Here is a 15,896-nt window from a genome sequence, read left to right as displayed (position 1 = left end):
CAGGCCTCTGACTTCTGCTACACACTGGGACTCATATTAAATATCCTATTGGTACCTTGTATCATGGAGACCCTGAAGCTTTGGACCTGCAGGTCCAGCCCATGCTCCAGCAGTTCACAGATGGCATGGATGTTGGGGTGGGCTACCTCACAGTCCTGCTTCTGGGCCTGGGTCATTGCTGGGTTGGTCAGCCTGCCAGTTTTTTCTCATCATTACCACCTGGCGAGGGTCTCCACCACTGCCCTGGCTAGCTCACCCAGTGTAAGGGGAGGGGCCAGTTATCCTGTTCTCACAGCCTTGGGCCCAGTTAACCCACACTCTCACTACGAGGGTCAGCTCTACTGTTCTGCCCATATGAGGTATCATGTCCCCTCTCCACGAAGGGGAGTCTTTCTTGAAAGGTTTTACTTTCTTTGGAATTCAAGGTAACTTAGGAAGAAAGGCTAGACGAAAAGATGGCAGCTGGCGGGCTCTCTGGCTGATAAATAGGATAGTGTGGGAGCTGCTCTCCTGAGAAGTGAGGGCATAAAAATATTAGTTTCAATAACAAAGTAAGAAAAGTTGACAGAGAAGACAGAATTAAGTTCCAGATGTCTTAATAGTATAAGCAAATGTAGCCACAGAGGGTCAAAACCATGCAAGGTGGGCCTCAGACAATTGGCAGTTTTAATGACAGGTTATGAGAGAGAGACAGAGACAGAGACAGAGACAGAGACAGAGACAGAGACAGAGAGACAGAGCGACAGACAACTTCATCTCCAACTGGCAGATGGAGAGAAGGTGCTGGAAGGTCCCCCTTTCTCTTCACTGAGACATCTAGAGCACCAACAAGAAGCCATCCTACAAAAGAGCCCTGTTGAGTCAGCAGATCAGTGGTGCTCTGAGAACCTACAGAAAGTATTGAGGGCCTAAAGTCTGAGTGAGATCTGGCCTGCATCATATGTCTAAATAGAGAGGAAAAACTGAATCCAAACTGAGCCGCATAGTACAGAGAGGAAAAGTGATCTGATCCATTGGCCAGGAGATCACAAAGAAACAGCGTGAGCAACCACACCTAGGAAAGTACACAGAGGCAGGGCTAGCATTGTGCCCCACCCACATTCGGAGGCAAAGAGGCAAGGCCTGTGTGGTGCTTTGAATAAGTATGGTCCCATAGGCTCATAGATTTGAATGCTTGGCTACCAGGGAATTTGAAAGAATTTGAAAGAATTTAAAAGAATTAGGAGGTATGGCCTTGTGGACTTGTCAGAGGGAGTGTGTCACTAGGGATGGGCTTTGAAGTTCCAAGAGCACAAGCCAGGCCCAGCGGCTTCCTCATCCTGCTGCCTGCAGACCTGGATGAAGAACACTCTGCTAACTCTCCAGCCTCATGTCTGCCTGCATGTTGCCATGCCCTCCACCATGATAACAATGGACTAAATTGCTGAAGCTGCAAGGCAGTTCCAATGAAATGCTTTCCTTTATAAGAGTTGTCATGGTCACTGTGTGTCCTCACAGCAATAGAACACCGACTAAGACAACTTGCCTCTGTACCTCACCTCTCTGGATCGGGCAGAGAGCAAGAGACATCTGTACCACAACCTTCACCCACACCCACCTCTTTAAGAGCCTATAAAAGCTCACATAGAGACGAGAGCTGCATCCACTTCACAGACTGTCCCTTCCCTCAGTTCATTATTTGCTTTGATGTGCAGAAACCATCTTTATGAGCTGTGATCTTATTTAGGAATCTACTACTATTTTGCCTGGGCTTTTAGGTTGCATTCAAAAATCTTTGTCCAAATAAATGCCCTTCTTTTTTGTTTTGTGTTTTCTTCTACTAGTTTCACAATTTAGAATATTACATTTGAGAGTTTGATTGATTCTGGATTGAGTTTTATGTACCGAGAGATCCAACAGTCTGGTTCCTTCATTCTTGACATAGAACTATGACCAGCTTTCTCAGCATTGATTTTTGAAGGTATTTTCCATTCTTTGGTATATATTGTGTCTGCCTTTGTGAAAAATTGGTTAACTTTTAAATACAGAGATTTATTTCTCGATTTGTTCCACTTTTTCAATCTGTGTTTTATACCAGTACCTGTTGCCATAGCTTCATAGAATATTTTGAATCTGGTATTCTAATGTCTCCAAATTTGTCATTTCTGTTCAAGATTTTTTTTTGACTAATTGGAACTTTCTTAACTCCATGTAAGTTTCGTGATTGCTTTTCTAGTTATGGAAACAAAGTTACTGGTGCTTTTATAGGAAATGTACTGATTCAATAGACCCACTTCCAACAATGTCTTCCTCCAGTAAGTCTCCAGGCCCTAGTGGTTCCACAACCTTCCCAAACAGTATCATCAGTTGGGGAATAAGTGTTAAACACATAAGCCCATGGAGACACTGCACAGTCAGCCACAACATGACCTAAACTGAAGATACGGGGAATTTTTACCACTACCTGGGATGCTTACATAGTACAGGTTTCCATTTCCAGTGTGCTAACTCGAGTAGACACCGTGCCTGTGGGTGTATGGGAGTCAGATCAGTGTGTGGTCACCTTGATGGGTGCACTGGAGCTTGACAGGTAGGGAGTGCCACGGGGTCCTTGTCACCGTCTGAGACTCACACAAGGGTTACGTCGGCAGGTGCAGGTGAGACGCTTATCAGTGCCAAGCACTTAAGAGTGACTTTGCTGGGCCTCTTAGGGCTGACTTGCTGAGCGAGGTATACCAGCTGTTTCCTGAGGGTGCATGGGAAAACAGGACTGCTCATCTGTTTCTCGGACAGTTCAAGAACTTCGTGTGGCCACAGAAGAATGACAGGCCTGTCAACTTGGTTTCTGAAGATCTAAGCTTCCCAGAAAGGGTTGCATAAACACTTCTCTGAACCTTTGTGTTCCAAGCCACTAAAGATGCACGGGTGAACTTTGGAGTGTCTCTGGAAGCTGAGGGTGAATAAGCAAGTCGTCTGGCTGATTCACAGGAACCAGGAGAGCACAGAACTGCCCAGCTGTCTTCTGGAATCCTTAAATGCTGACACACATACCAGCCCCCACCCCCCATCCAGCCCCTGTGAATGCTTCCAGGATCCCAAATGTTTATCCAGCAGGAAGATCCTGGTCAGCAAATCCTCTGCAATAGCTCTCTCCTGGGTACTCTACTCTTCCATGGTAACACACAGGCCTCCAACTCTGTTTCCTCCTGTAAGGTACATTGTCGGGTTCTGTTTGCACTCCCCTTTCCGAGTTCTGACTCCTGCCCACTCTGAGCCCTGTAAGCTTGAGAAGTAAATGATAAAGTTCAGCTTATCTGTTCCTTTTTCTTAGAAATTCCCAAATGTCTTTAAAACATTTTTCGAAATATTTTGTATCATTATTAAGCTGCTTAAGAAAATTTTGTCTCTATTAGCTGATAACCAATAAAAATGGAGGCTGATTATAATTTTAATGCTTATATAAAATTAAATGTTGATTTAAGCCCATCGTCTTCCTATAACTTATGCTGGTTAGTGACATGAACCACATTAATAATATTCTTAGGACAGCTTTTTATTGTGAAAATGTACAATTTTAAATAGCTATTAAATAGCAAACTTTTTATTTTGACATTTCCTGAGAATAAGAAAGCTATTAAAATTATCATTATTGGGTAATTACATTTTAATTTTTTTAAAAAAAATAGAAAATTTAAAACAGTGTTAGCTATAAGAAAAATATGTTAAATATGCCTTACCTAGTTATTATAATTAGAAAATACTCAAATTTACTTAAGCAACTTAAATGCAACTTTGCCATCAAATTTGATAAGTAGACCTCATTTAACAACTTGGATTTTAGGAAGGAATTTAAATTTTTAACTACCTTAAAAACCAGAACAGCAATTTTAGCATTATATATCTAAAGCCCTTAGACATATGAAGTAAATAAATTCAAGGTGTACAGGTCTTTTAAGAACCATTAGTTAATTACTTTGAAAACCTCTAATGACTTCTTTCAGATTTTGATTAGAATGCCAATTATTCCAAATGACATGTTCGCTATAATTTGGCCTTCCTCTATTTTAAAATTATTTTCACTTGTGATGAGATTGCTTTCCAGCAATTAAGCTAAAAATGTCGTAAATATTCAACACTAGAACCTAAATTCCATGAACAATGGCACTTCATACATGAAATTTCACACAAAAAAACACTTTTAGAATTTAATAGAATAAACATGCTTGTATTAAATGAAATAATGATAATACTCCTGATAAGAGAATCCTATTAAAATTCTAGGGTTGGCAAGGGTCTCAGTGAATTAAGTATTTGTTGTACAATTGCAAGGACCTGTGTTTCTTTCTATGGCATTCTAATACCCACATAAAACTGGACACAGCAATACATGTCTGTAATCCCAGAACTGCCTGTGGTAAGATAGGAGGTGGAGAATCCCTGAAACCCATGAGTCAGGCAGCCTGGCATATTCATTGACAAACAGGAGACCCTGTCTAAAACAAGATGAATGCCAAACACCACTATCTAAAGCTGTCCTCTGGCCCTGCGGCGTGTACTATGTGTCCACACTCACGTGTGCACACAAACATATGCACATATCAAACAGATACACATGCACACACAAAAGACTGTAAAACTTTTACATCTAAGCTGTGAAAAATTACTCAATTCTACATTCATGAGACAATAGTAACATTAATTCTGATGTCAGCCTAATCATTCTTCATATTCTTCTTTGTTAAGTGATGGAGGAAGGCCATTGGTTAATTAAATAAAGAAGCTGCTTGCCCTGATAGGTTAGAACATAGATGGGAGGAGTGAACGGAGCAGAATGCTGGGCAGAAGAGGAAGTGAGGTCAGAGACTCGACAGCTCTCCTCTCGGGGGCAGACGCCTCAGAGAGACACCATGCTCCACTCTTGCGGGCAGAGGCAAGAGCTCTGCTCTCTGAGGCACACGCGATGAAGCTCCGAGCCAGGATGGACGTAGGCTAGAATCTCCCTGGTAAGCGCACCTTGGGGTGTGACACACATGATTGGAAATGGGTTAGTCCAGGTGCGAGAGTTAGCCTAGAAGAGGCTAGATAGAAATGGCCAAGCAGTGCTTAAATGAATACAGTGTCCGTGTAATTATTTCGGGTAAAGCTAGCCGTGCGGGCAGCAGGGTGCTGGGGACGCAGCCCCGCCACACCTATTACTACAGATGGCGCCCCATGTTGGGCGCCAAGTGAAGGCGTAAGTCACAAACAATGCCACAGCAGTTTGGAATTATGATTAATAGGGTAGTATTTATTTAAAGGGGAAAAAACTTACAGATCACCGTCAGCCCTCTGTACAACCAGGAAGGGAGTCTAGTCGCCAGCCGAGCAGGAAGTGAAGAGCGAGAGAGAGAAGGAAGTGGCCACTTTTTTAAAGGGAGAGAGACCACGCCCCAATGGGCTGGTATCTCAGCGGCTATAGGCTGGAGGAGCGGAAGGACCTCCCGCAACAGTTAAGAAGTAGTATTTTTTTTTCCCACAGTGCTTTCCTTAGCTCATGTTAGAGGCCCTTGAAGGAAGAAGGTATGCATGTTTTTATTTCTTTGTTTTCTCTCACATGCAGATCCTAGATTTTAATTGTGGAGTATCTTAGGGAGATGGTAAGGGAAGAAGGGGTAATGGAGCACACGTAACAAGGAAGTAGAAGGGAACTATTTGGGACCGAGGAAGGGGTCATGGAGAAGAAGAGAGGATGGGACTTGGGAAGGAAAACCTATAGCAACAGGGTATTATAAAAATGTCATAAGGAAGCACATTATTTTGTTAACTTTAAAAAAAACTAACAGAAAATAAACAATGAAACATCAAGTATTAAAACTAAATGATTTTTAAAATATTTAAATATATTTAACTGGCAGGCTGAGGAAAAGCTCTTCGCTTTAGTCTTAGCAGGAAAAATAACCTTGAGATAGTTTTTCTGCCTTTTGTGGTGGCTGAGCTCGCTGCCGCCTTCTGCAGACTATGGACCAGCCTCCTGTGCACAGCTCACTGGAACGGCGTACTCTGAATTGTGTGTGGTTCAAGAACTGCGAGCAAAGTCAATTAATTTCAGTCCCCAGCACTAGGGGAAAAGTCAATTAAGATCTCTCAGCAAATGTATTATAATTTTTTTCTTCAGACTGAGTGGTGCTTGTTGCAATTCTCAGCAAGCATCCAAAGGCTCCATGCGACACACTTTAAAGGGCACATTTTACTATGTGCTAATTATTTCTCAACCAAACTGTTACTTTTCTCAAAAGACAAAGTCAAGGGGTTCTGGTTGTTTTGGTCATTATAAAATTCTCCCATTAACTCTTCCTTCTTCCTTTTATTATTGTGGCCGTTGTTTCATTGGAATCAGCAAGTAGTGACTAATTCTATCAATGTGTCTGCATCTACCAGCTGTATTTCTTCTATAGAAAAAAATCCCCTTGTCAACTATATTTTAGTACAACAGTACACAATTCCCAAGAATGGACTTGAATCTTGCCCTTCCAGTTTTTCAGGGCAGTGGCTGGCACTGTAGCAACCTCTTGGTGAATGACGGGATGCAAGGCTTGTACTGTGTGCTGTCCTTCAGGGCAGTTCGGCCTTTGGTTTCAATGCTTAAACATCCCATCCACTGGAAACTCCTTTACAATTGGCTGTGCCCTTTCTTTCATCTTCATTAGGCAATTTTCATTGTTGCTTTATTAAGATACATCACGTATATGCAATTCATGTAAATTATGTACTTCAATCATTTACAGTCAGGAAATTATGAGAGCACCACCACCATGAAGTTTAGAACATTTCCATTACTTCACACACACACACACACACACACACACACACACACAAAGAAACTCTATACCCCCCCCAAAAAAAAAGAATTTCAATATTTCTCTCAATCTCTATTCCACCTCCTGCCTTATGCACTCACTGACCTACATCTTGGCTTTATGGTAGCCTGTAACAGGCATCACATATAAAGAGCCTCAAGCAATACCTAGCCTCCTGGGTCCTGTGTTCATTTTGTCTATTTTTATGGTTCATCTCCATTGTAGCCTATGTTGATAGTGTATTTTATTGCTTTCAATGACAATATTTATTTTGTGGAAATACCACATTCCACTTATCCATTCCTCCGTTGATGAACACTTAGCCAGATTCCAGTTTGGAGCTCTTATGAGTAAAGCTGTTGTGAACATTTGTGTCCTAGGATTTCTGAGGGTTTGTTTTCATGTTTTGGAGACAACTGGGAAGAGAGCTGCTGGTCTTATTTCAGTTTTATTTAATCCTTGTTAGGAACTGACAGACTTTTTTCAAGGAAGTTTTATACCCATATCCCAGCAGGGCCTGAGACTTCTGTTTCTCTAACTTTCAATTGTATTTTATTTAAAGTGATATCTTATTGTGATGTTTATGCACATAGTTCTGAGGGAAAATGAGATTGGACATCTCTTTTACCGTTTTCATATCTCCTGTAGAGAAACATCTATTTAGATGTCTCCCCTGTTTTGAAGGTGATTTGTCTCCTTATTGCAGCATTATACAAAGCCTTTATGTATTTAGAACGTCAGCTCTCAGGTATCAACTCTGTAAATGTGTTTTCATTCAGTCATTTTCTTCTCATTTGCTTGAGTGTGTCCCTTGAAGTGCACAAGTTTTCATTTGATAAAGTCCAATTCATCTATTTTTTTGTTGTTTCTCAAGGTTTGGGCTTTATACTTGAGAAAACACTACTTTCTTCAAGGTCATATATATCTTCTAGAAGTTTTACATGTTATGTCTTGCATTTATAATATAACTATCTTTTATTTATTTTAGGTATATTGTGAATTAATTCTTTGAGCGGCCCCTTCCTTCTCACTTCTTTGGTTATTATTTCTCATCCTCTTTGCATGAAGTCCTTGGGTATGAAATTCTTCGTATGTATCCTTCTTATAGTAATGGTCTAGGGAATATATATAAATCTCTACACAGAACCACCTCACACTGGAGAAACAGTCAAACTGCACTGCTATGGGGATAATGCTCTTGTACCCTGTAAAGATTTGCCACACAAAACAAAAAAGGGGGGGGGGCTGGAGAGATGGCTCAGCGATTAAGAGCATTGCTTGCTCTTCCAAAGGTCCTGAGTTCAATTCCCAGCAACCACATGGTGGCTCCCAACCATCTGTAATGAGGTCTGGTGCCCTCTTCTGGCCTGCAGGAATACACACAGACAGAATATTGTATACATAATAAATAAATAAATATTTTTTAAAAAAAAGATTTGCCACACAAATTGGTTTAATAAAACACTGATTGGCCAGTAGCCAGGCAAGAAGTATAGGTGGGGTGACCAGACTAGGAGAATTCTGGGAAGAGGAAAGGCAGAGAGATGCAGTAGCAATAGAAAAAGAAGCTTGTTTTCCAACAGACTCAGAGTATTTTGTCAAATTTTGGAGGAGTCACTCTTAATAAACAGTATCTTATCCCAGTATAACTTGAGGTTTTCTCATTAGGAGAGTTTAAGTATGTTTCTATTTGAAAATATCAAAGGGTTATTTTGACCCTATCAGAGGAACGGTGACATTAGCATCTGCGTCTCAACAATGCTCTGTGCTGTGGTCGGCGATGGTAAAGTGAGGTGTCCCAGGCCTTGTATAGGCCACAGTGTTCTTCCCCAAGGCTGAATCTACAGTGTCATCTTGGCCATGGTCCTGACAGCCTGATCTGCCATTGTGTCTGCTTGTACCTAGAGACTTCTTCCTCAGCCTTCCTGGAAACTCCAGGAGCAATTTCATATTCTTTCCATAAAATCCTTTTTCTGTTTTATCGACCGAGACTGATATATCTTCATTTTTTTCTACTGTAGAAGTTAATGGTGACTTCCTGAAATGTTTTTATATAAATCAAAATTATTTCAATGAAATGTAAATTAGCTTGATGGCTATTCAAAAATGAGAAGTCTCAAGCTTTTTGGCAAGAAAGGGAAGTTTAAATTACAATGATCTTGACATAGCATACTGTCAGCTTTAATGTCCAATTTATTTCTACTTCTTGTTTCTAATAAGCACTTAGTCACAAAGATGTGCACTCTTATAACCCGGATGACCTCACTGTTTCCTACATCTTCGCATAGAATTCTGCTGCACTTAATACTTCCACATCCCCTGGAAAGTCAAAATTGTTCCTCAAGATTTCTGCTAATTCTAATAATTGCTTGGCCTCCCCCCCCCCACTCCCAGGCTCTGAGGCCCTTGGGTTCTGCTCCATCCCACCCTATCATAACCCCTTGCCAAGGTTAAGGTCTGCCAAGGTTTTTTATAGGCCTAATAGAGTCAACTGACTCTTGGGCCATATTTCCATATGGGAGCAGAAATGGGAGAATGTCACATTAAGTGATGATTTGCTGTGTTGTTCTTACTTGTTTTATTTGGAGGAGGGCTATCTGGTTCAGTATTCAGGATTAAGTCCCAGCTAAGTATGTCTCCAACCACTAAACTACAACCGTAGCTTATGCAATGTCCTTGAAGGTGAATCAAAGATCAACATTTTGTTGACTCTCATTTTCCTTCTTTCTATTAAATACAGAGGTCATGGTCACTCTCTGGAGTTTCAGGACCCATTGATCCCCACAGACCTACGGCCTCCTTTTTAACCCAACAGTAAACTCTTATGCCTTGTATCTTCGTGTGTTTCCTTGTTGTGATGGGTCTGATGCCCTGAAAAGAGTTAGGATTAGAAAGGCAAGAAGGAAAAGCTACCTACATTTGGGTAAAACTGAGCAGTCAAAAGTCCAGTTTGGCCGGGCGGTGGTGGCTGGCGCACGCCTTTAATCCCAGCACTCGGGAGGCAGAGGCAAGCGGATCTCTGTGAGTTCGAGACCAGCCTGGTCTACAAGAGCTAGTTCCAGGACAGGCTCCAAAAACCACAGAGAAACCCTTTCTCAAAAAAAAAAAAAAAAGTCCAGTTTGTTTATACATTTACCAGAATATGATTCCTAACAAAGACAATTCTAGAAGGAACTTTTGTGCAGTGTTTAATACTATGCATTTTCCCTGTGGAACTTAGAATCACAACTGCCTTCACTCAGTTTTAAAAACAGATCCATAGCAAATACCACCGGGATTCTCCAAGACATTGAACAGACTGTGAGTCAGCCCTTCTGTCTCCACATCAGTCAGGATGTCCTGAGCAAAGCCTTACTCACTGCTACTACTTTTGTTAATCACAAACCCAGACCTCTGTTTCAAGATTCAAGAGCACAAAAACTCTAATGAGCTCTGCCTGGTTGCCAGGAACTGATACGTTATTGGCTTTCCTATTTCCAGAGCATCAGAAAGTTTGAGTGCTCTGCCACTTCCAGCATTCATTTTGTCAAAAAGCAAATCATCCTCTGGCCTGATTCTGTCCTGCACATCTGTTGTGGTGTGCAGGGGGCAGTCATCAGCACCCTACTTAACCTCACAGCAAAGCGCATGCCTCTACCTCATGGAAGATTCAACGGGTGAGCCCTCTGAGGCCTCGAACTATCTATTCTTTCTGTGAACTAAAAGCCAACAAATGTCCCAGCACTCGGGAGGCAGAGGCAGCCGATCTCTGTGAGTTCGAGGCCAGCCTGGTCTACAAGAGCTAGTTCCAGGACAGGCTCCAAACCTACAGAGAAACCCTGTCTCGAAAAACAGAAAGATGGATGCCAATGAAAATAAGAGCATTGCCATTTTAGCAACTGGGACGAAAAAAAATGAATTAAACATCATCAATGCAGAAGCAGCGAATTAAGAAGGCAGTTCAATCAAAGTCACACTGGCAACTTTGAAAATGCCTCTGCCACCAACAGTTTCCCTTGGGGCCTTTGAAATGACACCACCTGTGGTCCTGAGGTGGAAGTGTGGTTCAGGGACTGTGCACATTAGTGGAAAAACCTAGTGTCTGGAGAGGACAATACAGAAGCAGAAGATGAATAGGATGTAAAACTCTTAAGTGATCTGCCCTGGAAGTGGTAACAGATTCCACAGAAAAGAGTAAAGCTTGATGAAGACAATGATGAAGATGATGAAGATGAAGATGAGGAGGAAATGGGGGGGAAAGCTCCAGTGAAGAAATCTGCATTCAATATCATAGCCAAAAAGGACAAAAATCAAACCAGAATGGAAAAAGACTTAAGACCATCAACACCAAGATGAAAAGGTAAATGAAAAAAAAAATCCTTCAAAGCACAGGAAAGAATTTCTAAAACACCAAAAGGCCTAGTTCTATAGAGGACATCTAGGCAAAAATGCAAGCAAGTATGAAAAGGGGTGGTTCTCTTCCCAAAGTGGAAGCTGAGTTCATCAAGTGAGGAACTGCCTCCAGATGACTGACCAGGAAGCTATTCAAGATCTCTGGCAGTGGAGAACATCTCTTTAAGAAAATGGTTTAAACGGTTTGAAACGGTTCATCTTGCTTCTGTAGCAGCTGGTATCTGGCGGTCCTTTTTATAACACAAAGTGAGAACATTCCCTACTGTGTTTGATAAATGCTATACAGGCTCCGTTGCCAAGAGTGTGTTGTCTAAAATGCCTATTGAGTTTTCAAGGATGGGGACTCCACGCTTTACTTGGTTTAAATTATACATGGACTGTTACGGTAGGACATAGTGATAGTGGTGCCAGTTGTGGAAACGGTGGGGAGACAAACACATACATACATATAAACTCTGAATTTTAACAAAGGAAAAGGAGCTGATCATCTCCTAGTCCACACAAATGTCAACACGGAGCCTTCAGTGAATAAACTTACCCAAGCAGATGTTCAAAACTGTCAAGTGAATTAAGTCACTAGTGAGCTATTCCTGTGCCAAACTCACTGTGGTAAAGGTAGATCTTTTCTTTCTTTCCAAATAGAGAAAATGCATCTGTGCCATGCAACTGCGCATTCCAAGACCTGCCCTTGGCAGAGCCGGTTACCCACGAAACAGAGAAGTACTTTGTATCTGGCACCCATTTCCCAACGAAACCTCTTTAAAAGACGACACGGTTTGGAACTTAACACTTTTCAACACACCAAGCACAACTTCTGTTAAGAGTTTCGACAGACTTTTTGATGCCAACACATACCAGTGCGGAAAACAGTGAGTCGCTTTGACATGTCACGAGCAGCGAGTGGAGTGTGATGCCAAGCACTGCAGGGGCTCCATCTGCACGACAATCAAAAGTCTTCCTAGGCAAAGTTTTGCTTGGCTAAGAAATAATGCATCATTTTGAAGCCTTTAACAATGTTTTTAGTTTCCAAAAGGGGTTCTGAAATAGTACATTTTATTTTGATGGTGTAAGCATACAGAGACAAAAGATAGGAACTGTCTGGGCTGGAAAGTGCCACTCATAACGCAGAGATGAATGCGGCAGCTCCAGGACCAGAGGTCACCAGGTCACCAGTGGGGGAGATGTCAAAAGCTCTACAGAAGAGCACATCATTTAGGAGACACGCTGTTTCGATTATTTCCCCTTGCTCTAAGCTGCTTCCAGTTTGATGCTCTCAGTGCAAAACTGTTTGTCAAGATCTCCCTAGGGTTGAGGAGATGGTCCAGAGGGTAAAGGACTTGATGTTCAAGTACAGGGTCCAGAAGTCAAATCTCCAGTGACTGCATGAGGGCTGAGAGTGGAGACACACATCTAAAACCAAGTTCCTGGAGAATCGGAGACAGGAAGATACGGGGATCCACTGGCCAGCCAGTTAGCTGAAACAGTGAATTCCATGCCCAGTGAGAGAACTTGTCTTGGAAATAAGGTGGAAAAAGAATGACAAAGACACCCAGTGTCAACAACTGGCCCCCACACATATACAAACAGACAGTGTGTTCAGGCTGAACCTGACCATCACTGTCATGAAGCTACCCCACAAGACCCTCAGAAGATCAAGCTTATTAACATTTTGTTAAGGGACTGAAACAAGGGCTGGCTCAGTAGTTACAAAAGTTGCCACACAAGTGTCAGGGCTACAGTTCAGCTCTCCGGAGTCTTTGTAAATGCTGGATGGGGGGCAGTATGTCTGAAATTCTAGCCTTGAAAAATAGATACAGAAGATGCCCAGACTCTGCTGGCTGGAGAGCCTACCTGGAAGCCAACTGTAAGGAGTCTGGAAAGTGCGCTCCTCATGATTTGTGCCTCAGTAACAAAGGGAAAACAGAAAATAGTGGCACTGAGACAGCCGAGGTGATGCTCACTGGAAATGGGGCGGGCCGAGGGGACAGTTTACTTGGAGTGAGCATCAGGTATTTATTACCTTTTCCTTCCGAGAGGATGTAGGAGAAAGTAAAGCAGAGGTAGCCAAAGGAATTGCAAGAATAGGATGCCCGAAATTCTTCATCACTGAAATGTGACAATGAGCCGGCTTTCCCATCCACTCTCAGCTGGTTGGATTTTAAAATAAAACAAAGAACTGAGCTTCGGAGAGGGGTTAGATAAGAATCCACAAATCAGCATGAAAAACAAGAAAGTGGAGGAACTAGGCAGTGAGGATACTCAGGAGTGGGTCATGGGAGATGTCATAGAATGCTAGAACAGGCACCGGGTCCCCAGGGTGGGGCGGAGCATTGTCCTAGCCTTCCCAGGGCTCAGGACTACGAGCAGTGCTACACAAATCTGGCTCCCAGAGTGTTCAGAGCATCAAGAGTGTTTTGTTCCCATTGGTGGTCTGGGCCTCCCTCTGCTGGCCTTTGGTGATCCATTGCACTATATCCGTGGATCTATCATCTATCTTTAGACCACAGTCAGGACAGGAAATCTGGAAGTTTGGGCCAATTGTTTAGTTAAAAAGCCAGCTTTTTAGGGGGTGGGGTATGTCAATCTATGTGATTTTATATAGATCCAACACCCCAAAGAGCCCTTAGTCACTCAAAGAGAAGGCCATGACTAATCCTGACTTGATTTGGGGCCAAAGATCAGCCTGACATTTTTCTTCATTGTCTTTTAACGTTATTGTGCTACAGACAGGCATGAGAAATTAGAGTAAATTAAGATTACAAATGCCATCCAAAGTGGGGAGAAAGAGACTATGAGAATTGTATGAGCTGGCATATGTGCTGGCTGGTTTTTATGCCAGTTTGACAGAGGCTAAGAGTCATTTTTTTAAGATGAAACTCGAACTGGGAAAAATACCCCCACCAGACTGGCCCGTTGAGAGGCCCGGTGGTCCAGTCTCTTCATTGATAATTGATATGATTGATGTGGGAGAACTGGTGAGACCCCCGGGAAGATGGTCTTGGAGGCTATAAGAGAGCAGGTTGAGCAAGCCATGGCCAGAAAGCCAGTAAGCAGGACTCCTCCATGGCTTCCGGCTCAGTTCTTGCTTATAGATCCCTGCCCTGACTTCCTTCAGTGATGGACTGTGTTCCCTGGAAGTGTAGGACGAAATAGACCCTTCCCCCAACACACACACACACACACACACATACACAAGTTGCTGTGGTCATGGTATTTATCACAGCCATGGGAACGCTAAGACAAGATGATAATCACAGCACACGAGAGGACGGGGTAGCAGAGTCTCAACAGTGGGACCAGAGCAAACACACACACACACACACAAGTTGCTGTGGTCATGGTATTTATCACAGCACACGAGAGGACGGGGTAGCAGAGTCTCAACAGTGGGACCAGAGCAACGGCTCAGCAGTACAGGTACTGCTGCTTTCGGAAGGCACAAGCTCTTTTCCCAGTGTCTGTGTTGGTGACTCACAGCTACCTGCAACTCTAGCTCCAGAGGATTCTACCCTTTTTCTGACCTCCAAGGGCACCTATAGTCATCAGACACACAAAGACATGCACACACACACACACACACACACTAAACATTTTTAAAGAAAAAAGAATCTCAAGACCAAGGTTAGCCAGGCCTACATGGTAAGGTTAATACAAAATATGAGGTTGAGGGAAAAGGTATTGTTAAATGGAGCAAGTTGGACCCTGGTGGGTCCCGTGGTGGGTGAAGAACGTGGGCAGAAGACAGATATGCCATACAGACAGTTTGAGTGTGGAGTTTTATCGGGGGAAGGAAAGGGAGTGGGAAAAAGGAAGGGAGAGAGGAGAAGAGAAAGAAAGAGAGACAGAGAGAGAGAAAAGAGAAGAGGCAGGAAAAGTCCTGTCTGTTCCTTCAGAGGAACAGAGGGAAAGAGAGACTGGGAGTGGGCAGAGCTTGTCTCTGAAGGGCAACTTTATACCTCCATACAAAATTGGACCATGGGCTGGCCAGGGTACAGCCCGGTACCTTCTGCCAGATGACAGGGAAGAGCAGCCTAATGCCTGAATCCTAACAGAAGAGATATTAGATTTTGATTCCTTGTCTTGTATTGAGACAGCTTCCTATTAGCTCTAGGCCTAGAGTCAGAGGCATTTATTAAATTAAAGAGCTAAGTGCTGGGTGGTGACTAATTCAATAAAATGCTCGTCATGCATGCGTGAGGGTCTGAGGTAATTCCCAGAGCCCACATAAAAGCCTGGCATGTACTTATATAGGGAAGAGTTGTTGTATGATGCTATTCCTGGGGAGACATCAACAAATGTCTCTCCATCCCAGATAAGGAACTGACAACAGACAAAAGTGCAGATGCCACCAAAGTCCAGTCTGATAAACCAATGAGTTTTATTGGGGTTACTTACAGGAATGCAGTTGAGGGGTTACTTGTAGGAATGGAACTTACTCAAAGACAGTCCCATCATCAAAAGCCCAGCCCAACATGGGTTACAGCTCACAAAGTCTGGAAACCTGGAGAGCATTGCACAATTAATGAACCAACCTGCCTCCATCTTAGACTTGAAAGCCATCTTACAGTAAAGATAAACTAGGCTCTTTCCTGTTTATGGTCTCAAATTTTGGGCTATGCCCCACCTGTGACCTTAATTACAAATGGTTCTATACTGCCTGTCCCAGGAATGGCCATCCTGTCTTTGTTT

General features: G+C 42.8%; 1 pseudogene; it reads left to right on the top strand.

Annotated features, from left to right (window-relative positions):
* The first annotated feature begins 10,653 nt into the window (after positions 1–10,653).
* LOC101992159 lies at positions 10,654–11,373 on the top strand (annotated as a pseudogene).
* Positions 11,374–15,896: the final 4,523 nt, after the last annotated feature.

Source organism: Microtus ochrogaster, chromosome 1, assembly GCF_000317375.1.
Source record: "Microtus ochrogaster isolate Prairie Vole_2 chromosome 1, MicOch1.0, whole genome shotgun sequence".
Lineage (NCBI taxonomy): Eukaryota > Metazoa > Chordata > Mammalia > Rodentia > Cricetidae > Microtus > Microtus ochrogaster.
Note: the sequence above shows the minus strand (reverse complement) of the source record. Positions and strands in the feature narration are given on the sequence as shown.